General features: G+C 45.2%; 1 protein-coding gene across 2 annotated transcripts in view; it reads left to right on the forward strand.

The window, feature by feature from the left end:
• The window catches only part of FARS2 (phenylalanyl-tRNA synthetase 2, mitochondrial), a 1,625,806-nt gene that overhangs the window by 48,809 nt on the left and 1,551,954 nt on the right, over nucleotides 1-25,043 (forward strand). The gene's annotated exons all lie outside the window — the stretch shown is intronic.

Consider the following 25,043-nt stretch of genomic DNA (forward strand, 5'->3'; position numbering starts at 1 on the left):
GACTTGGAAACTTGTTTTGTCTTGGTTGTAGTAAGGACTCCCGATTAAAGGATTCCTGTCCGGTTCCTCCGATTGGAACTCCAACATACGAGCTCTACGTAAAGCACGGCATAGGTCCTATCACATATAATGAAGTGTGGATAAAATACACCCGCAAGGATGGTGTTTTAAAATGGCCCCAATATGGTAGTTTCGACTCAGAAATATTAGATAACCTAGAGGTCAAATTATTTAAGAGAAAAGCCCGGCCGGCGATGTTTGACTCTTTTCGCTTATGGCGCAAAGAAGCCAAACAGAAAGAAATAAAGTTAGCAAAAAGGAATAAAAGAGGTATGTCAATGGTGCAAGCTGCCATTGCATACAGGGATAACGAGGAAGAGCAAGAAAACGAACAAATACTTAGGAGCAAGAAACTAGCAGTAGATAAATGCTACCCGATGTTACCAAATAAGGGATAAGGTCAAGAGGAAAGATCCGAGAAAGATCCATTAATGTCCCACTTATTAAGCTCACCTCCACCGTATGCGTTAGACGCTACTACAACGCCAAAGCGTTTTTCTATACCACGCCCCGGCGCACGAAACACAGCTCTTGCACACACGCCAGCTACTCTTCAGCTGGTTCCTACTTCTCCGGCGCAGCCTTCTCAAAGGCCGCCATCTTTGCTTCATACTCCATCTACTTCTACCACTTTGCCTACAGCTCCAACTGTTCCCTATGATACTACGTCTGTCACTGTTTCAACTTCCTCTACTATTGCCTCTACTTCTTCTTTGCCTCAGCCTGTTTTTTCCGATGCACTTGCTCCTCCGCAAGCTTCTCCTTCTATTAGACAAAGAGTGACAGGTACCGTCACTGGTCTGCTTTCACCTTTCTTCGGGTCGCCTAGAACGACCCCTAAAACAGAACATAGACAGTTGCGTAGTCAACTGCCTGATTACGAGGAAAGACGAGTGCTGAATGAATTAGCACGCCAATGGATTACGGACACTGTTAGATATGATGTTCAGTCTGTTATGGAAGTTTTCCGTCAATGGAATGCACCCACTCAGAGATACGTATTCGAAGAAATGTGTGTATATCTAGGCGAAGATGTAAAGACAAATGATCCCAAATATACAATGAACGAACTATGGCGTACACGCTTTAAGTTCTATGAAGGTATGATTATAGGTGCAGATGTTGAGAAAGCGATAGAATTATTGCTCTCTTATAGGAGTAAAGGAAACGTCTCTAGACCATGTCATGAAGACGATGCACCAGACGGGAAAAGAGCGAGACAGTACCCCATGAGAGAGGTTCCTCCGGTTTGGAGGGAAAGTGATGCGAATGCGAATCCACCGATTCTGCCTCATTTCCAGCGTGTATGGGTACATGTCCCCTGGAAAAGATCCGATGTCTTAGCACTAAAGCAGACATTGCCTGATCCTCGTAAAAACCCGACTGGGTATTATAAGGAGTTATCGCAAACTGCAAGCTCATGTATAATGAATTTAGCGGACATAGACATGTTGTTCGGGAACGTTGTTCCACATCCTCTATGGAGCAAAATACGTCATACGAACCATGACCAAGAACTAGGTGACTCATGGGCGAACATTGCCGCTATCGATGCTAGACAAATTGGTGGTTCTAAACCTGAGCCGTTAATAGCTGAACTTCCCGGTCGAATTATCGCGTACATGAAAACGATAATGCCCGAGGTGCGCGTAAACTGGGACAAGCTATCTGTGTGCAAGCAGAAGAAAGATGAGAATGTGTCTGACTTTTTCACAAGATTTGAGGAGACTTTCACCGATCATAGTGGTCAGGATATGGCTACCGAGGGTGGTCAAAGATTGTTTGTAGACAAGTTCGTACATAATTTAATCCCTGAACTGTGTAATAAACTAAAAGATTCAGAGAGTGCTTGGGCTGTCTCTACGTCAGCTCAAATTTTAGCTACAGCCCAGTACTATGAAAATAGGCGCAAAGACGAGCTAGATAAAGTCGACAAAAAGACGAAAGATTTAAAAACTAAAGTTCTTCTCCAGCAAGCTTATCCGCCTCGTACGGCTAGTCAGCCCAATTATCAACCACAACAGCAGTACTCGAGAAACGCGCAAGGAAACGAGTTTTCCCACCAGCGTATTGCTTATGGCCCGAATCAATGTGCGTATTGCAAGGAAGAGGGTCACTTTAAAGGTAATTGTCCGGCTCTTGCGCGACGTCTGAGCGGTGCTTCAGGTGTAAGGGGAAGAGGTGTTCAACATGCCCCTAGAGGTAGGGGCCGTGGAAATTTCACGCAGAATACAACTTCTTTTCCGCCTCAGAATTCGATGAACAGCTTTGACCAACAGAATAATGCATCATCTAGGTCAGCTCAGTACTATGCTGACGACTATTACACCGAACACGAAAATGAGGGTAATGATTGCTAGGACAGCCATGGACAAAGAGAGGGAGTTGTTTCAGTTCCAGTAGATCAGAATGGACCTTATGTCGAGGTGATCGCCTCAGGAGTGTCAGAGCCATTTCTGCTGGATACTGGTGCTACAAAAAGTTCTATTATGCACTCAAAACTTCCTGGCGCACCTTTGTCCGGCGAAATGAATGTTTCAGTAGGTTTCTCTGGCGCCCCTGTTAGAAACCCGATCTCCAGTCCTGTATCTCTTTCTATTGGCCCATGCGAATTAGAGGCACCCCTCATTCTTACCACAGGTTGCGGTGAAAATTTGTTAGGTTTGGATTTGCTAAAAAGGTTATATGCGACTTTGTACTGTTCACCATTGGGAGTACAGCTTACTTTAGGTAAGAAAATAGTTTCTCCAATGTATGTGTCAAAAGAAAGTATTGCAACTGAATTGTCGTGTCTTCCTGATGTGCTCTGGGCAAACGGCTCTAATGATGTAGGTCGTTTGGAGATAGCACCGTATGTCATAACGTTGAAAGCCAACGTTAGGTTGCCACGTATTCCCCAATACAAAATATCTAGCGAATGTGAAAAGGCGTTATTGACGATTGTCTATGACCTGATTGATAAAGACGTCATCGAAGAAACAACAGGAAATGTTTGTAACAGTCCAGTCTTACCGGTTTTAAAACGTACCGATCCTTCACAGCCCCCTGTGTATAGGTTCGTGATCGACCTCAGAGAAGTGAACAAGATATTTATCCCACAGTTTCCAGTTGTCCCCGATATTACTACTTTATTGACGATGGTTCCAGCTTCAGCAAATTGGTTCTCGGTGATCGACCTGAAGAACGCTTTCTTCAGCATCCCGATTGCTGAGGAGAGTAGAGATATTTTCGGATTTAATTTAGGAGGACGAAGTTTCCGCTTCAAGTGCGCTCCTCAAGGCTATTGCGAAAGCCCTTCAATATTCAGTCAGGCCCTGAAAACACAACTAGACACGATTGTTTTACCGAATGGTTCAACTCTGATTCAGTACGTAGACGATCTGCTGATCGCTGCAAACACTGAAGAGATTTGCAAGAAAGCTACGTTATCATTATTGCATCACTTATGTGATATGAAGCACAAAGTCTCTCTTTCCAAACTACAATTTTGCCGACAAGAAGTAACCTACTTAGGTCACATCTTGTCGAAGGAGGGAAGGAGACTGACACCAGAAAGAATACAGGCAATCGCAGAACTGAGTGCCCCAAGGACACAGAGAGAGGTTCGAGCCTTCTTGGGCATTACATCGTACTGTAGACAATGGATACCGAATTTCTCACTACTAGCTAAACCCTTGCTGGCACTACTCTGCAAAGACACGCCAAATCCTATGCCTTGGTCTGAAGATTGCCAGACGAGTTTCCACGAGTTGCGTGATGCATTGTGTTCGGCTCCTGTGTTGGGAAACCCCAACTACAGCAAGCCTTTTACATTATATGTCCATGAGAAGGAAGGTTGTGCCTTATCAGTTTTAACACAACATTTTGGGGACAGACAGCGCCCATGCGCGTATTTTTCGGCAACTCTAGACCCTGTGGCTAAAGCCCTACCAAGTTGTCTGAGGGCTACCGCCGCAGCAGCTGTCTGCATCCGACAATCCGCTGGATTAGTCATGAATAATACTCTGATCGTTATGGTTCCACATGCAGTAGACATTTTACTAAACAGGACGAAGACACAACACCTTACCAGCGCTCGACTATCCAGTTACGAACTTACACTGCTAGCAAGTCACATCCACATAAAGAGGTGTGATACACTGAACCCCGCAACGTTATTACCCATTCCGACAGGAACAGACGAGATTGATAAACATGACTGCTGTTTTAGGACAGAAGAAGAGACAAAAGGGAGAGTAGACTTACAGGACACTCCCCTTCCTGAATGCAACGATACTTTATGGGTTGATGGTTCATGCTTCAAGTTGCCGAATGGTGATACGACTGCAGCATATGCCGTAACGACATTACACACCATTATAGAGACTGCGCGCATTTCCCATAATTCTGCACAAGCTGCAGAGCTAATTGCGCTTACCAGAGCATGTGTGCTAGCGAAAGGAAAGCGAGTGAATGTGTACACTGACAGCCAATACGCCTTTGGTGTGGCTCACAGTTTTGGGAGATTGTGGCGTGAACGCGGATTTCTTACGTCACATGGTGCAAAGATACAACATGGTCAGCTAGTTAATGAGCTCCTCCAGTCACTGACCTTGCCACTACAAGTTGCAATTGTAAAATGCAGTGCACACAAAAAGATTCAGGATGATGTTGGCCGCGGGAATGCATTTGCAGACGAGGTTGCAAAAGAGACTGCAAGGAACACAATGAGTCGGATGTATGTTGTAGGTCCCGCTAGATGGATTCCTGATGTGGGAATGTGTGAGGACACCATCGAAAGCGTGAAATCTATACAAGCCGAGGCAACTGAGAAAGAGGTGAATGAATGGAGAGAAAGTAAAGGTAGGTTAGATGCGAATGGTTGTTGGGTCGAATTGTCAGAACACCAGCGATGGCTATTACCTAACGCCTATGTACTTGCAGTAGTAACAATGGCTCACGGATTCGCACACATCAGTTCGAGAGGAATCTGTAAAGTATTGGCCCCAGTATGGCAAAATAGCAATATCCCGAAATATGCAGAGAATGTGGTCAGAAACTGTATGGTGTGTTTGAAGTACAATCCCGGTAGGGGAACCCCAACTCCAGCTGGTCATTTTGCGCCTCCAACGTATCCGTTCGAGGTTTTGCAGCTCGATTTCATTCACATGGAGAGATGCAACAATCTGAAGTATGTGCTCGTTGTTGTTTGCGCTTTCTCCAGGTGGGTGGAAGCGTACCCCCTTAAGGACAATACAGCCTTGTCAACTGCCAAAGCCCTTGTCAAAGAGTTCTTCCCGAGATTTGGCATGCCTAGAATCGTCTGGAGTGATAATGGAAGTGAATTCGTAGGACGCGTGATGAAGAGAGTGTGTGAGTGTTTAGGCATCCAACAAAAATTCCACTCTGCGAATCACCCCCAATCAGCTGGATTAGTAGAGTGCTACAATGGCACTTTGAAGCTCAAATTAGCCAAAATCCAAGCCTGCACAGGTCTTAAATGGCCTGACGCCTTGCCCCTAGCACTCTTGTCAACCAGAATGACAGTCCATTCCAGATTAGGACTTAGCCCCCATGAGATAGTGTTTGGCCGCCCAGCCAACGTCTGGGGCGTGCCAAGGCCAAACAAACTTAGCGAAATAGAGCACCCCGTACTGCTTGACTATTTGTGCGAATTGACAACTAAATTGCGTGTTTTACACCAACAGGTTCACAGTTCCTCTCCGCCAGCCTCTGACGATCCAGGTCACTCCATCGCACCCGGCTCGTGGGTCTTGGTGCGGAATTTTCAGCGCACAAACAACGGACAGCCGAGGTGGACCGGACCTTACCTGGTACTTCTTTCCACGAGATCAGCGGTTCGGGTGGAAGGCAAAAAGAACTGGGTGCACGGGACCCATTGTAAACGGGTCCCTCTGCCCCTTCCATACGACCGGTGGGTCAACGAAGGAATTGCCGACTCCGAGACAGAATCCATACCTCGTTTCATCCCTTTCAGCGATGCACGTCTAAAAGAAACTGGTACCGAAAAGGAGAGTGATCATATTTTACAAGGATTTGTGCCACAGTCTATGCAGTTGGACACTACCGAACCTGAGACATTGTTTGAAGACCACACCGTGCCAGGAAAACGACGGTACAATTTAAGGTCTAAACGAAGAGACTAAATAAAAACGAACGAATGTGATTTTCCCTTCCCCCAAGAACTATTTTTGATTTTTCAGCTCTCTCACTCTCAGGAAACTTGCTTATTTTTGATTTTCGAACCGCCATCTGGTTCTGCTGCTAGGGTCGCGGTTGAAGGCTGGGGAGTGCAACTGGAGACGTTTAGGTCAACGGTTCTGGTTGGTCCAAGGGAGTTACCCCGGACTGAACAGAGCGCACCCCCTGGCAGAACCAACCTACCACCGCGGGCAGCAACTAGAGGATGGAGTTTCCTAGGGTAAAGAGACCTACCACACTCACGAACGTTGAAAGACAACTATGCACTGTACTGGCCAAAAGAAAGTTTTTGATAACATGTATTTTAATGTTGTGTAGCATAACGATGTTTTTGACTGGCTATACTCTATTCGTATTCCAAGTTACCTTTTCAAATGACACCCGGTCACAGCCTCCTCCTACTATCTCTCCACACTACTTTCACCCTCTACCTGAACACGAATCTGCCAGAAGACTCGAATTTGTAAATAACTCATTCATTCAACTCCTACACCAACACCAGTCCATCATGAACACATCAAACTGTTGGATATGTGGACTCATGCCACACACGACTAATAAGGGTATCCCATACTTCATCCTGTCATTCAACTATTATGGTTCTCTGTGGGCTTTCCAGACCATGTTCCTATTCGCCCTAGAACCATACCCGACACGTTCTACTGAAAGTGACTCCAGTAACAAGGCACTAATAGCAGGGATAAGAAATATGAGTAGAGAGTTCGACACCTATCTTACGATTCCCAAAGATGAACTCACTCCGTACACTCGTTGGAAGGTAACTAAATATGGGGTTTACCTGAGTAAGAGCCAGACAGCAAAGAAATCCCGCCCAGTTTGGATAGTACCCAACCGAGGTCACTTATGTTTACAAGGTATCGGCAGGGATCCCAAAGCACAATTAGGAAAGAGTATATGCACGGAAACCTATGTGTTCGCTTCTCGAACTTCCCCTATACTATTAGCAGCCAAAGGCACGTATTTCGTCTGCCATGACCAAGCCCACACCTGGTTGCCCCCTGACTTCTCAGGTACATGCTTTATCGCATTTCTGCTGCCTCCCACCTACACGGCCAGAGCAGATTACCATCGGACAAGGACAGCTAGAGGTGTGGTGAGTAAAGACGACACCGCGGGTCAGGAATTCGCTGACTTCGCAAAGGGTTTTCTGCCATTTTGGGGGCCTATGGTGAACAGCAGGAATATTCGCCAGTTATCAAGGATAGTTGAATCCGCCGTGAGTACAACGGCCGGAGCTCTTGGCAACTTGACGACCGAACTTCAGTCGGATCGACTTATGACCCTTCAGAACCGAGTTGCCCTAGATATCATACTCGCCGATCGTGGTGGTGTGTGTAGAGTGATCCAATCCAGTTGCTGCATTTTCATCCCTGATAACGCACCGACAGTGTACCAGGCCATCTCTAAGTTACACGAGATATCTGGTTCCCTTCACGTAGAAAAAGGGGACTGGTCCTTACTAGGGTGGTTCTGGGGACTGATCGCCACCTGGGGATGGAAAACACTAATCTTCATTGGGATGATCTTAGCACTTCTGTTTATGTTCTGCCTATGTGTACAGTGCGCTCCGGCACTATGTGGCCTCTGTGCTACCTCATGTGTACGGAAGCCTGTGTCAAGGGACGAACTGAGCAACAGAATGATGCTACAGCAGCATCTCCACGAATTCCTTCATACAGATTTAGACTCGGATTAACATGAATCATTGCCTTATCTGAGGGCAAAAGGAGGGTCTGTGGTTCCGAAATTCTGGACCCTACTTTTATCCCGGTATCGAGGCCCGATATCCGTGTCCCGAAACATCAACGTACCATGACGAATTTGGTGTCGACGAACCGATAATGATTAGGACATCATTCCTATGTATTTGCGTCATGATCGAGGCATGCTAACACCCCTGAATCGTAGTTTCCGTCCCAACCCCCAGACTCCATTTTGTAAACGGTATCCATCTTGTGTCTTGCCCTCATGATAAGTCAATTAAAGGTCGAGCTTGATCTAAAAGGACACGTCCCTCTTCCCTGACTTCCCCCTGACCTGTCCCAACTGACTCCCTTGCCTCCAGCCAAACCTGTTTAGGCAGCTCCTCGCCCAGTGGCCAAACCCGATAGCATCAATGTACAACATACCATAAACCATTCACCGCGCACAGATCATGTTTTCTACACACATACACACCTGTCCACGCTCCCTGTTTATGGCCAGTTTTATGACTAGGAGGTGCCTTCCTTTATTGGGGCTTCACCGATATCTGATGGGAGTTCCGGGCTTGGCTGAGTAATCTATCACGAATTGGACATCTAAAGTACGGGCTTGCCTACATGACTTCGCTCTTTTGTATTATTGTAGAAATATGTGTATAGCCATATCATAAACTCAAGAATTCTTGCTTGCAGCTATTATTTTTGTATATAAGGAGAAGGCTGGTTCTGTAAAAACGAACAGTCTCCTGAGAACACATGACCTGTGTTTGTCGTGCTTCTAGGACACCTGTTACTTGGTAGCTATCAATAAAACCTGATCTCTGACTCGACTAGAAGACTCCGTGTTTCTGTGGTCCGGAACAGGGAGAACTCAGAGGTCTTCGGGTGTTATCCCCTGGCACCAAACGGGTTCCTAAAAACCCGTTACCTCAAAGGAATATGGGAAACTGTTCTCAATGTGTTGGAAATATAATATATCCATAGTTAGTAATACTGGACAGATAGTTTATGGCTAGCTGAAGGATCAGAAACCTTCAGTTACCTTTTTTAAAGAAACTCACTTTATATCTCAATCATTTCACTTAAAATTAGACTAAGGCTTTATATCCTTGAATTCGGGTCACACAGAGTTATTAGTATTTTGCTTAGGAAAGACTGTTGATTATAAGTAATCTGGAGCTTGGTAGCTGGCTCCGGGTTCTTTATTTCTGGGAGGGCAAGGGATATGTAGTGGCATGTTTTTATGGGGGCAAATGAGAATAAACCCACTTCTATTTAAGACTTCCTACTAGATCTTGCCCCACCAAGAGCTACAATCATCATGGAAGGACTTTGATTGTGTGCAATCTCCCACATTAGATTCCTACAATGTGAAAAGGGAACACACCAGGCCAAACACTGGAATGGAAATGTCTGACCTTAATCAGGAATTTTGGTCTGATAGGCTCATGGCACATAAGCCAACTGGTAGATAATGAATTTAAGCTTAATCTATGTTTTTTTATTTTTTTATTTTTTTATATATATTTTTATTGATTATAACACAAGAGTAGGAATGTACATATCGGGTATCATTTGGTGAAACATAGTACAGTGGTGAACGGGCAAATGAATTGAGGAAATACATTACAATTGTAGGTATCTGAAATTATCAATACCAGTTTAGAACTGGGTCAAAACAATACAATGCAGATAACCATAAGCAAACATCATCGGAACCCGCCCAACAAGGATACAGGATATGAAGATTGGACACTCGACACCCAGATAGGAGGAACACAAGGCTAAGGAGAATATGCCACATCTCTTGTGAAGAAGGGAAAAGGGAAAAAGAAAGGTCATAGAACAAAATATATATATATTTTTTTTTAAAACCCTCAACCCCCCACCCTGCACCCCTGCAGATGGCTACGACCTAACCCCACTAGCAGCGTGCCTGTCGCCCCCTAAACAACACCCCAAGGAAGGGAAAAGACGGAGGAGGAAAGTCTTACAATACGATACGGGCTCCCGGACTCCCCCACCCCCCGCCAAAAGCAGACATCCCCCATCGTAGTACTAAGCGAGTTAAAGCAAACTAATAAGCAAACCGAGAGGGGAGTCACCAAAAGAGAAAAGACCTTCCCGCCCAACCCCCGGCACCACAGAGGCAGCAAATCCCAGTTCAAACATAGTCATTGTACCAAACCCAGACAATCAGAATTCCATCTGGCCCTCACTCCCTCCGATACCACCCAGCAGAGCCAAAAGATAGTCACTGTACCGAATTCAAACAGTCAAATTCAGCCCTGGCCCTTACGATCAATCGCACAAACCCCATCCGGTAGGACCAATATAGTAGCAAAAGAGTCAAAACGTTGTAGAAAAAGGAGATCAATATAGTCTGAAAGGGTCAAAAAAGTTAAGTTTCGAAGTCCACCAGGTGCACGAAAGTCAATCCAAAAAGCATTAACGGAGTGCTCCAGAAACGAAGGAAGAAATGAGTCCTGTACGGGCGATAACTTTGCCGATCTTGCTGGTTGTTCAGGGGCTCCAGTAGCGCACCGCTGTAGTTGCGCAGATACAATTGGCACCAGGGTATGATTATGTTCGGGGTTCTCCTCTCGAGTTAGATCAGGCTTCGCGGGGGTCACCGTATGTTGCAGGTCTGACACAAGGCTGGAGTCCGGTCTCAAACAAACAATCTCGATGCTTACAGTCAAGTGGTGGAGAGCAGCCGCCATTTGCTGATGAAGAGCCCCGATGGCGGCCATTACGGTCCCCAGTGTCGGTCCACACATCATCCGAACCATCCCCGCTCGGACGATAACAAAGCAGGTCCTCAGCCCCGGTGGCCGGCTACTCCGGGGAAACCAACAGGAGCGGGGTGGACGGAGACGACCGGCGACTTACAGGCTTAGCGCTCTGCACACCGCCGCCGAGAGCGGGGGCCCCACCCGCGGACCCCGAGGACTACAGCAAGGTCCGGGGATCCGGCCCCCCACCCACCGCAGCAACCACGTCTCGTCGCCGTCTGCCTAGTATTCGCCGGGACCAGAGACCACCACCAGGATCGAGAATACGTTCCACACCGGTGAGACCGGACTCCACCGGGTACCCGCGGCCGATGTTGTTCAACTGAAACCCGGCTGGGTCAGTACTCAAGGCCCCGGCTCACACACTGGAGTAGGCCCGAAATTGAAAGACGGTGTAACTTCACCGATAAAAGCGATAAAAACTCCGGGATTGCCCCCCTGGGCTCAGCAACGATTCGGACACACGGGAGTCTGGCGGGAGGTCAGGATGAAGTTCAGGATAAGTCCGCCAGCGACGGAGGTCGACGGAGCCGGGAGCTTATGCGGCCATCTTGGTTGCAAGCGTAGCTCCTCCATCTTAATCTATGTTTTTGGTGTTACTCCCACTATATGATCCAATAGTGTCTAAATATCCTGTGTGATTTTCAGATCATTCCTTTGCAGGCCTTCAGCTCCTCTCTCCTAGCTCGAGAAGTAAACAGGAAATGAGGCATTTAATTAATTAATTGAAAATGCAGTATTCTCGGCCACCATATAGTAATTTAGCCCCAGTTTTTCGGGAGCCCACTGAACTGCTGGCATCTGTACGAGAAGGGGTGCATTGAAGGCCACAGTCAGAGCATAAGGTTCCCCAATTCACAAGCAGCAAGAACAGTGTCTCTTTTTTAAGAACTTTGTCTGTTAGGTAACAATTAATTATCCGATCTGGCAAATCAGTCGGCAGGCTAAGTAGGTAAAGGGCCCGAAGGAATTCCAACGATCTTTATACACAACAGAACATTGTTAATTTCCCACTATTGGCCTGTGTAAAGAGGTAGAATATAATCAAGGTTATTAGCTTGGTCAGTAAAAGAAAGGAAGACTGGAAATGACTTCCAAGAAATAATTGATCCTGTACCTGGCTCAACAATGCTGAAGATCGAAGAAATAAAAAAACCAACTTCTTGAATCATTATAAAAACTTATATGAACCTGAGCTGGTTAACGCAGCATTACAGTCAATACTTTTCTGTCTGGTTTAATTATTCTGAGTCAAAGACCTTTATCAAGCAGTTTTTAACAGAAAAAGAAATTGCAAAAGTTATAGCTACCCTTCCGAGTGGAATGGCCTGTGAAGTTCATCATTTTCCATCTGAACTCTGTAAAACTTGTTCTCAACAGCTGGTGGGCCCTTTAGCTCTTCTGTTTAACTGTTAGCAGGCAGAGATCTGAAGTTTTGATTGACTTTTAAAGTCTGGGAAGCCCAAAGGCGATCTAAATTCCTGCTGGCTACTTATGTTGCTAAACAGTGATTATAACTTGTTGATCAAATTTGTAATCAATGGATTTGTAGCACAGGTCCATACAGTAGTTCATCTAGACCAGACAGGGGTTATCCCCAGCTAAAACATTCCCACCAATACACATTATCTCTTGAAAGCCATACATGTCTCTCCAGAAATTAAATGCCAGCTGTCTAATTTTAGAAAGAATCGTATTCTCCCCCATCTGACAAGGGTACGTTCATCTGCTACAATTTTAGCTAAATTCGGAAAGGCAGGTTTATTAACATCGCTAGAGGGACTTGCAGAATGACCTGTTCTCGCCTGTTTTTAGGTCGAGCCTGCAGGGGCATGCACTAGCAGATGCACTCTCACTTACAAGACTCTTGTGTTCAGTAGTGGGCTTGGAACCCGCCCATAGCTTATCGTTCGTTGACATCATTGTCGTTCTCCTTGGCAGTTCTGAAATGTCCTCTTTTTGTACACTTTGTAGACAGATTTCTGTCGAGATCTACAACACCTCACTTCGAAAGACTCACAAAATGTGTACATATATTTTCTTTTCTCCTCGATGTCTTCTATCGACATCTACAATAGACTCCTTAAATGACATTATCAAAATCTTACTGCTGCACAATTTGTAGTTCGTAGGCATATATTTAATAATGAAAGAAAAACATTTGATGCTTATTTTGTCTGAAGAGAAGCATATTCTAGGGTTAAGCCCATCGGTACAGGAAGGCTTCTGCTTCTTGCATGCAACCATGATGTATCATTGTATACGGACTCTTGGCATTTGGACCATGTGATCCAGTAAAAGAAGAACATGAGAGTTCTGCATTCCTTTTTGGAAGCGTCAGTCCAACCTAGGGCAATGTTACAAAATTGCATGGACCCTACAAACCACTTCTGCACCGCACAAACCGAAACAATGTTTAGAGTGGCATGTTGAAAAGCTGAGATTAACATAACATGCTCTGTTATTCATCACCTACCCGCCCACGTCTGTGTTTCCTATTCTGCCCCAGCCACCCAAATGAAAAAAGGAGAAAAAACCCTATGACGAAGATGGGGCCAGCGCTGGCCGATTCATAGAAAATATTTTTACTGTCTTGTTAACTGACACCCACCTCCTCATTATCCTCCCTCCCTACTGGCAAAGCTAATAGCTCGACACTTAGGAGAGACCTATTGACTTTGCCAATGCTTGTTTTCATATGTTACTGAGCTGCTTGCAATAGCCATTCGTTCAGTGACAGAAATTCTTTCCCCATTTCAAGGTATGGTGAACTAAAACAGTTTTATTCCTGAAGGCAGAATCTGAGAATATCAATTTGGTACTACATCTCTTCTAGTTAGTCTCCGATATAGGTGGCTGTTGGATTAATACACGTGAGACTGAGGGTTAATTACTTAATTCCTGCATAGCATTCCTTCCAGGATCTGTGGGTCGGCTGTTGAACATGCCTTGAGATGTATTTAACAGCATAGTTCTCAGAGAATATTAGTGGTCCACACATCCACAATTACATCGTTTCATATGAGGAGACTAATGCTTTACTTAAAAAGTGGGCGATGTTTGAGTTCCAATTGTGGGGCGATCCTTTAAATGATTATTCTTCCCCTTTTTGTTTTCTTATTCTCAACCACATCATGCTACCTGCAGACTAAATATTTTGTTAAACCAGAGAGTGCACTCATAAGGGTTTTGTGGTCATGGATTAAATGGATTAGCTTAAACTGCTATATACGCCCACCTTTTCAAGAGGCTTAGCTTTACCCAATTTGCGATGTTACTACAATACTTATTTAGCATTTTACTGTGCTAGTTTTCATCTTCCAGATACGAAACATTACTATATTAATAAAGATGTTAGGAAAGCTTACTACCAAATTACCCTTTTTCCTTAGACGGCCTCGCAATTCAAAGCGATTAAGATACAAGATCTTAGATGTTGTATTGAAATGAAGAGACACTTAGTCTTCAATATGCACCATAAGTATTTAAAGGAGTGAACAGACACTCAGCCTGAAATGAAGATAGTCACACACAGATGGTGTGTACCAAAAAGTGGTCTAGGGTGTACTACAAAGAAAGCCCTGGAAAAGTATCCAAGTAAGAAATTGGAGCATACACAAATTTAAGGCGTCCATGCTTGGTCCACCTGAAAATATAAACAATTTATTTGGGTAGGCGCAGAACCAGGGTCGTTCTTCCAATGGAGAATGCAAAAAGATAGTAGTGATAATCTGCCAGTGAACACAACAATAATTCTGCTGATAGAAACAAAGGGATTACATATGCACATGGCATGTGACAATGTTGTATTTTCCATAAAACCATATAAACCTAGCTCTTTGAAGTTGTGGATCTCTGCTCTGTATTAGTTTAGTCCAGTTTCTCCTATTAAGCACCGGGATACCTTGATGATGTGATTGTTTTGTATTTTACAGGTCTACTTTCATTCATTGATTAATTTAATATTGCTAGATGATATACTGTTGTTTAATGAACTTTAATTACCCAGGAGCACCTCTGGAGTAGATTAAGACTTAGCATAAGCGTGTTTAGGGAAGCCTTTCAAATCATAGTAGGAGCAGGTGGAAATAGAAAGTTGTGGCAGAAATAAAAATAGAATCTTTCGTTTTCTGCATAATTGAACCAATGCTGAATGTCAAGATAGTCCTCCATGTACTCCACTTTATCTCTGTGCTTACCACTTTTTAATGCTAAAAGTATTTGATGAAGGTGATTTTGCATACACAAGTTATTCTTCAAATGTGTAATGTACAATTTTTTACTTGCTTTTTGTTTTATGCTCTTATGACTTTTTACCTTCTGTTCAACCAGGTATTTTAGTTATGTTTTTGAACATGCTTTTTAGAGTTGTAAATATTAGTTACACGCCTTACACTGGGTTTACCCTACATCTCTCTTCATAAACGTTACCTGAGATAAGTCTTACCATCACACCTTATACTCATACTCAGCTGATACAAATATCACAGAGTTTGGCGCATATAAACTCTACATCAATCCCAGACCATAAGCAGTTCTGCCAAGTGTCACGCATCAAGCGTGACGCTAATGCATTTCAGTGTGGTGTTCCGCATCACCGCACTGAAATGCATTGTCACGCATTTGCCCACTCTCTGCTGACGCTCTGAAAGTTGGCTAAATTAACGCCAGGGTGCTACTAGCACACACTTGACCTGTGTGAGCGGGAGGGGGGGAGAGCTGCTCTGCTGAGTGCACAAGTCTGCTCTCGCTCCCGCAGATTAAGGAGACAGTAATTGAAACCAGATGCTGCACTGGCAGAGCCCGTGCAGCATGCCCAAATAATATGCTTCATTTTGGTGCTTGCTACTTAATAGTAGCTAAAATGTCGAGTGCTTGCTCGATTCCCGACCGGCGCTGACCACATAACAGAGTGAGTCAACACGTCAGGAGACTCACCCTGCTGCCCAATTAAATTACAGGGAGTCCCCGGGGCCTGCCCTAGTTGTGACAAGTCGTGCGTTAAGTGGCATGCAGTGAGTGCGGCGCCTCTGGAGGGAGAAGCGGCCGGCTGCGGGACTCTGAGTTGCAGAGTCTCTCCATGATGGCAGAGCCGCAGCTAGAGACCTGTGGCTGCCTCAACGGGCGTGTGACGAGAGGCAGGCGGTCAAGGCGCACATCAGTCACCCCCGCCGTGCGGCTCAGTCTAGGGCTCATCAAAGTGGCTAGCAGCCAGAGAGAATCAGAAGTTGAACTCACATCTGAACACACTCAATAAATTACTAAGTAACACACTTAAGTACTTCTAACGCTCGTCACTTGACAGTTTCTGTGTCTGAGAGGCAGCCTGCTCACAGTCACGTCTCTCAGTGCTGCCAGTCTCAGACTCACTGTGTTGTGTATGTTGTACTGTCGTCAGAGGGCCGCGGCCGGGTAAACCTTTTGTGTGGCTGCGCGGTGGTGTGTCTTGTCTGTCACACAGAGGTGCACGCACTGTCACACCAGATCAAATTTGTGAGTCACTGAGTGACTCACACATTTGATCTGGTGTGACTTACAGTGCGCCGGTGCCCGGGGTCATGGTGGTGTTTTCTTTTGCCAGGAGGCCTCTCTCTCATCTGTCAGGAGGGAGCACTAGGGTTAGCGCCCTTCCATTTCTGGTGCTCTGCAGCAGTTTCAAAAACTTTTTGGAGTTTCTTGTTGCTCAAATGGCTGCAATTTCTGATGTTATAAAGTTTTCCTCCTCTTCATTGCATGATTTTTGCTCACGAGAAAGTGTCACTCTTAGTCGCTGAAATGTCACTCATAATTTAACTGAAATTATTGAAATGTCATACATGGCCATCTGAAACCTTGGCAGCTATGCATAAGGTCCTCAGATAGCTCTTTTAATCAAGCTAATAGGGACTGCGATAATCAGAGACGAATGGTCACTCCCTCTTGAGGACCTGGAATAAAGAAGTGTCTCTCTAAAAAACAATTTGCACATAAATATCAAATGATTTAAGAATAAGGAATAGCATACACATGGCATAGTTATATCAAGTAAACCTTTATCTAGATTTCTAGTGGAATCGTCAAGGCGCGAAAATACATTAGATTAATTTAATATTGGATATTCAATTGAATACAAGTAAATCACAATATATCACAGTTTAGAGCAAATACATCTCAAATAATACCTGGTGAGAGAGAGAGAGAGAGAGAAAGCACTAAGCAAATTTCAGAATGTAATCAAGAATCATACAAAAGAAAGATTCGGTTGCAGATTTATCAGGACCAGCACACAAGGAGAGCCCAGTTAGACGCTAAAGCACAACATGCAATAGTCTTTCAACCCTACAGCCGAAGGGTTTGGCCTACTCTACTTCACCAGCCGGCAAAGCGCAGGGAAAATCAGGAAAGTTCAGTTCAGGGAAATCAGAGTTCAGACTGACAGCATGTCAGGCCGATAGGAAATTTGCAAGAAAATAGCAGGACGAGTCCTTTCCCCACAGGGCAGTTATACTTCCAATCATCTACAGTTCTTGCCCACAAAGTAACTTTTGCGCAGTTTGCATGATTTTATTGGTCAAAATCCATGGTCTGATCGTGGTGTGATCGTTTCCTTACCAAAATTATCCGGAAATTATATGTAATTGCATTGTCCAATGTTCACTATTTTACTAAATGTTCAATTTCATTTCTCCTCGGAAACAGGAAGTTAATTTGTATCTTCTCATATCCGCTCCCAAGCACTCTTTTTAGGTCTCGGTACTATCCGGTTCGGCAGAACCGGAAGTAGAGAGATCTTATGTTTCTTAGAGGGGCTCTTTATCCCGCCTCTAATTTTGGCTCTCTCCCATTGACTGGCTTCCTAAATGGAGGCCAGCCATTGGAGGAGAGAGCCGTCACTCCAAATAGGCTCTGTCTTTTTCGGATTTGGGGGCGTCATTTTTGCTGTTCTTTAGCTCGTGACGTAGTCCGTCACTCAGGACAGCAAACCACGCCCCCAAATCCGAAAAATACGGAAGCTGTTGGGCGCCATTTTTTCTCGTCTGCGGACCCTGCCGCCGCCTCTTCTACCCAGTCCCCCACCCTCCTGTCCCCTGGGCGCCCGGAGATCACTGCTGCAGCCGGCTCCGTTTGAAGGTCGCTGGCACCGCTGACGTCACTGGGCCGCGCTGGCATTGGCCCTGCGCTTTAAGGTTTCTCTGCTCTGTTCAGTGAAAGGCCGCGCTGTGACTGGGCGCCGGCGCGAGGGGCAGGAGCGTCATCCTGAGAGCCGCGACAAGAGGGAGAAGCTGGGGGCGGAGGTTCGCCCCGAAGCAGACTGCAGCCGAGAGCAAGTACAAGTCAAACAACCGCAAAGGTGCACCACAAAGCACAAAAAAATAGGTTCAAATGGTATTAATGAAAAGACAGGGAATTTTTTCAAAGAGACGTTGATAATCTTCTAGAAATCTTTATTTTCAATTTTCAGTACAACGTACAGCCGACGCGTTTCGTTGTATGCTGGGACTTCTTCAGGGCTTTTATAAACGTGGTCTGTCACTTTTAGAGCGAATCTACAGAAAGCAAGGAGTCCGGAGACCGTCTTCCCAGACTCAATATCCCCTTGTGCAAGCTGGTATATATATATATTTTTTTTTTCATCCAGTTTGAAACAGTCAGGGTTGAACTGTAAAAAATTTTTGTAAAATTTTGATTTAATGAGGACAAGGATTTGCAGGATTCCTAAATATTAGAAAGGGTTGATCTCACAACCTTAATGTGTGTATAACTCATTTTCCTGTTCTGTGGTGTTTTCACAGAATTCCAAAGGACAAGAGGTCCTGTAAGTCCCTGGGAAGAGGATGTGGGCACTGTATTCCAGTAGGCCGTTCGTATTAAAACAGCCGGCACCCATCCACAAAGCCTTCGTCCCGCCGAAACACCCGCAAGGTCGCTGTACACACAGCTGTACACACAGCGACCTTGCGGGTGTTTCGGCGGGACGAAGGCTTTGTGGATGGGTGCCGGCTGTTTTAATACGAACGGCCTACTGGAATACAGTGCCCACATCCTCTTCCCAGGGACTTACAGGACCTCTTGTCCTTTGGAATTCTGTGAAAACACCACAGAACAGGAAAATGAGTTATACACACATTAAGGTTGTGAGATCAACCCTTTCTAATATTTAGGAATCCTGCAAATCGTTGTCCTCATTAAATCAAAATTTTACAAATTTTTTTTACAGTTCAACCCTGACTGTTTCAAACTGGATGAAAAAAAAATATATATATATACCAGCTTGCACAAGGGGATATTGAGTCTGGGAAGACGGTCTCCGGACTCCTTGCTTTCTGTAGATTCGCTCTAAAAGTGACAGACCACGTTTATAAAAGCCCTGAAGAAGTCCCAGCTAGGGACGAAACGCGTCGGCTGTACGTTGTACTGAAAATTGAAAATAAAGATTTCTAGAAGATTATCAACGTCTCTTTGAAAAAATTCCCTGTCTTTTCATTAATACCATTTGAACCTATTTTTTGGTGCTTTGTGGTGCACCTTTGCGGTTGTTTGACTTGTATTTGCATTCCCTATGGAACAGGCACAGTAACGATGGGTGCCAGTCAGTGTGCACACAATTCCCTTTAGTAATTTAAGGGCCATCAAATATTTCGGGGAGAAAGGTAGTCAGGTGCTGACATTTAAGAAGGGTCCATCGTTATACCTCTGTTATTTGCAGCCGAGAGCAAGTACAATTCAGTGATTTCCCTTTCTGTTTTCGCCACTAATAGCAAGCGCAAATCAGAGGCATCAAAACCTGGAGCTGTTTCACTTTTTGGCAGCACTATCTCGGTGTAAAGCTGCTCCTTGCCTCTCAAATGTTCATGACTATTTAGTTTTATTTTGAAGTAAAGGCACTCCTGATGTAAAAACATGCGCTCATTTGAATGCCCCAGTCAGGATAGTTGAGCCGGTGCTCGCTGATGCCTTCAGCCTGTAAACACGAGATGGGCATTAGGCAAGCTGTGGACACAGTAATCAGGCTGTGGGGAGGGAGGGCACGCAAAACACGGTTGGTTCTCGGTTGGTGTACAACATCCACACGCACACGACCTATACAGAAATCCCCCCCTGACGAGAAAGCAACCCTGGTGGGTGCCGGGTTTGTGTTCCCGAGGTGGACAGTAATGCCCAGACTGCCACGTGTGGTCAAGAGGGGAGAAACCAAGATGCGAACCCAGTGACGCTGCCTCCGCGTGGGATGTTGAGACGCAGCGCGCACCGTCCACCTGCGCCCCTTGGGACGGTGATGCGCAGCGTTGAAGCGGACGGTGCCATCCCGTGATACCGAGCTCGGAGGCTTCTCAGCAGTGTTTGGGTGGGCCCAGCGGACACCTAAGCTGGGCCCTTGGCTGTGCGCCCAGGGCCCCGGCCCATTGTGTCAGTCGCAGAGAGGGCAGACGGGGTCTCGCAGGTATGTTTGCAATCTGGCGGCTGGGTTGGTGCGCTGGCACACACACCGTCCGCCGTGCCACCGTCCCGCACTTTACCCCGATCTTATCTGACAACACAACTAAGCCTTGCGCTGGAGGGGGACGGCTCGTGCCTCACTCTGAGCCAGCCCCGGCGGACTTTGGAAGAATCTTTGCCCCGGCTCAGGTGGAAGAAAACAACAAACCACAGCAGGCCTCGCCAGAGCAAGCTGCAATAGGTCTCACCGGAGCGACAGGCCAGTTACCGAGCAGGTGGGTGCCTGGAGGTACCCCAGTTTGCCATCTTTCCCTTTCAGGAGGCATTGGCTTCTCTCTCTCTCCGTGTTAGCCCCTCCCCGTGCCCCACTCCCCCAACCTCACTCGTATTCAGTCACTTGTAGTTCCTTTCCTCCATTCTCTTTCTTGGAACTCTGTGATCTCCCCCCCCCCCCCATGTCTTCTCAACCCTTTCCTCTTCTCTCATTCTTCAGTCGTTTTTTTTCTGCCTGCCACTTGTTCCATCTTTTATGCCCCGTTTGCTCTTCTTTACCCCCGTCTTATCATCTCCCTCTCATTTACCCCGTTTACTCTCCCTGCTTTCCACTCCCCTGCCGTCACTTTTTTATCCACTCTCCTTCTCTTTTTACTTTCCCCTCACTTCCCCATCCTTTCACCTGACCTCTCTGCGCCGGTCTTTTACTTTAACTGTATTATTTATAGAGACGATTGGATAGGGACACTTGAGACATGGCTAGCACTATGTGTGCAGAATTGTTCTCCTACAGTTCTTGTACATCGTGTATTTCATGGTTGCTTTCGCGAAGCACGGCCTGGACTAGACCTCACATAATACAATCTCAAATTAAACAGTCGCTGATTATAAGTGTCGAGTCATTTGAGATGCTCCGGTAAAACGGGTTTTGGTTCCAGGCCAAGTCAAATGTAGGGTGGCACGGCTCGGTGTGTGCCACTGTACTGGTGTAGAAGGGCTTGCCAACGTTGAGTATTGAGGTATTGAGGTGCATTGATAGAGCAGTGCTTGTGCTAGAATACACAGTAAGGCTGCAGGTCAGGCCTGAGGGGCACTGCCTGAGCAGCTTGTGTGTCCTAGGACTGGCATTCTGAGGGGGCGGGGGGGATGGGGGGGCAGCGTCCCAGACTTGAGGGCTTCAGTCTGGGAACCAACAGCTGAACAAGGTTGAAGTGCATTGACAGATCTGTGTGCAAGTCTCTGTGTTGGGAAACCAAGGCTTGCTGCAGGTCACGTCCGTGGTGCACCCAGCACAGCTAACTGTATGTTGGTGCTGAAATAGTAAGGGGCGAAGCAGAATTGAGGTGCGTTGACAGAGCTGTGTGTAGATCGCAACTTCAAAATTTTGGACAATGGACCCGAAAACAACTGTGCGTCACTGGTAGCGTTAATCACCAAAATATTAACTCTGCAAAGAAATCTTGTTTGCAAATCTCCGTAAACGCCCCTTGTCCAGTGAGGCCTCCCTTAACAGTGGGATAAAAGACAACAGAACAAAGATCGGAGCTGCACCACTAGCAAATGGACATATAACCAAGTTAGAAGGCAGAACCGGAAGTCCGAGATTTATTGTTGTTTAGTGTTGAGGGCAGAGTGTTGAGGGCAGAGTGTTGAGGGCAGAGTGTTGAGGGCAGAGGGCAGAGTGTTGAGGGCAGAGGGCAGAGTGTTGAGGGCAGAGTGTTGAGGGCAGAGTGCAGAGGGCAGTAAGTGCGTCGGTTTGGGAACATATATATTTAGAATATTTTACAGTATCCGGTATCCACCAAATTTGTCAGGGCCAAAGTGCAGGATTAAACAAATCTGTTCATTTCCATTCAGGTGATCGTTTGCTAATGCCTGGTACTCATTTTAGGTTTCACCTGTACAGCACTTGCACTGTGCTTGAGAAAACGATTGTGTATAATATAAACCTACAAGGGACTGATATCCTGCCTCACTCTCTCACTATATAATACTCACTCTTTCACTTTTTACTACTCACTCTCTAATACTCTCTTTACTAATAACTCTCTCCTACTCACTATCAACTACTCACTCTACTACTTACTCTGTGTGTGGGTGCTAATGCAATAGGTCTTGCATATGCAAACGATTAAGCTATTGGCAATGTAAATGACAATGCCATTTATTTATGATTTAAAAAAAAAAAGTCAGGAGCAATGCCAATAGCTCTACCTTTAATAATGCCGAGACCATTGCATTGTAAATGCTTGTTCTGAGATTGCAACAAGGTAGACACAGTTTTGTACTAGCAGAGAGGATGTCCATTTTTTTAGATTGGAGAAAAGACACTTCAGCAATAATACTCACAGCTAACAGTGCAGTTAGGTCAGCATATTCTAGTCTTATTCAAAGAAAATAATGAAGGAAAAATGCATTTTGAGTCCTATATCTCTCTCTTTCATGAATCATTTTATCGCGATCTGGTTTGCGACCATTCTGCATGCTTTGACGATGCAGTTTTAACTCTGACGGATTTACGAGTCACACTGTTAGTCATCTTTCCTTAAGTATGTGTTAGTATCACACCAACCAATGAGCAGGAAACGATCTAGGCAAATCATACTAAGATATTCACGCTCCGTCACCTTTGTTTGTAATGTTGATCGCTTGTAGCAAGAGGATGCTTTGTAATGTTCTAATTAGCTGCAGTCACACCCATCCACAGTAGTAAAGTGCGCTCTCTCCTGAAATGTGGGGGTAGGAAATGGACAGGTTGGCGGATGGAGTTGGATACTGCTTGTTAAGGTTTTGAAGGAGAATCTTTTCAAAATCAAATCCCACTTCATTCCTGTGCTTCATGTTGGAGAAGGAACATGTAATGCCCACTCCTTGTGCATTGAAGTCTATAGGGTCTTATCTTTTTGTGTTTGTTTCTGTATTATAGACCTGGGTGAATACATATCCCCGGATGCGCTAATTTGTCATTGTTCTGGCTTGCAATTATGCCACTTAGGGATGTTGACATAACCACACTCAGCAGTCTTTATAACAGTGCATTGCCAAGGCACCTTGCAGGGGTAAACTGCTCTGGAGATTTTTTCAAACGTCCCCCGTGGGTCCCCTGTGTCACTACCTTGGGTGGTTCATGGTGGCCCCTGCGGTTCTAAAGGTGCTAGACCTTGTATCTATGTCAGTCGTGGTTCTTATACCACCTTCTAAATATATGGTTTGGTACGCCCCTAGGGCTCAACGTATATTGTGCTAATTTACTGTGTACAAAATAAGTTTACTGAATGTACTTTTACCTCTACCCTCATAAAGAGACTAGGGTGATGTGTTTAGAATAAATACATATATTTTATATATATACCTGGTGTGGTCCTCCTTTCATTTGGTCATTCATGAGATTATAGACTGGTAAAACAAGCTGCTTTACATTCCTTCAAGACTTAGCCTGAAGGCTGCTCTCCACAGCTACCGTTAGGATAGATTTCTATATAGGTTGTCTTTAAACCTAGCATCAATAAGGGTTGTTTGGACTGGTGCAAGGTTCCCACTAGAATAGTGGACAGCATATGCAAATTAGGGACCCCCAAACACCCCCAGGCATGCTGTAACAAGGATCTACAACAGCGAACTTACTGTGCTATAGAAAGCGTGCCTGTGTCTGACTGTATCAGGAACTTAAATAGATGGTGAACTGGAGCACAGTGAAGCCTGATGAAACAATAATCAACAGCACTTCCAAGTTGTCTATTGCAGCTTATCGTCGTTGTTTTATTCAAGGCGCGCTTGCCTTGTGATTACTGCATGCAGGGTAGTTGGCCTCCTAGGAGGCGGGCGCAAGGTTTTATTTTCTTAGCTTCCCCGTCTCTGGCGGACTTCCGTTGGACAAGTCGATTATGAGGTAGGAGGCAGGTTTTAGTTTTCATTTTGGAGTCGACACGTGTATCGCATCCCACCCACACTCTCAACATTCACCTATCCAGACCATCGCATGTTGGCTCAGGGGGGGGTACTCTTAACTGCCCCTCGCAGGTTTATGAACATTATGATTCATCTGCTCATTTGTTGGAGGCTCTGGGGGCGCACTACAAGTCATGCCGACGGTCATGCTGGGGTCTAGTTCCTGAAATTCGTGCCTTCGAGCATGTAAGACAAGAATTTAGCGCATTCGACCATCATTCATTCGTATTCTGTCCCGCCTGGTTATGACCCTGAGCATTTGAAATCGCAGTACATATATTACGAAACATCAGAGGCCTCCTGGAAAAATCGAGTTGTATTCTGTGCATAAGCAGGAGTCATCTTAATACAACAGCAAATGTTGAATAATTATGCATGGGGCATTGTTTCATTTTTCTTTTTTGTTTTGTTTTCAAAGAAAAGGTGCATTTAAACATTTGTGTCTGACGCACTACCGAAGTCTTTTCATCGTTTATATTTTGAATTGAGATTGTGAGGGTTCTGCACCATCAGATTTAAGGTCATCATTTATTGATAATTTAGGCAGCAATCACTGCATTTTGGGCTTTCTACAATTGTGATTATCACTTTTCCTTTGCATTGTGCTTGATTTCATTTTCATGTAGTAAACATGGTGAATGGGCATAGTATAACTGAAGAGAGTCACGTATTTCTTAAATTCATTGGCTCAGCCTGCAGTCACATGTTTCTGGATTAACTCCACCGCATTTTTAAAATGATTATTTCCATCTGTGTTGTTTATGGCGAGTTTCTGACTATCACTTTGCTTGGAGGATAACTTTGTTTGTATTAGGGATGGTATAATGGGCAGCTAAATTGCTGACATTGTCCTGAATATGCTGATTTCCACACTGGCTCTTCTCTCTACACATATCGTAAATCG

This window comes from Lissotriton helveticus, chromosome 4_1 (genome assembly GCF_964261635.1).
Source record: "Lissotriton helveticus chromosome 4_1, aLisHel1.1, whole genome shotgun sequence".
NCBI lineage: Eukaryota > Metazoa > Chordata > Amphibia > Caudata > Salamandridae > Lissotriton > Lissotriton helveticus.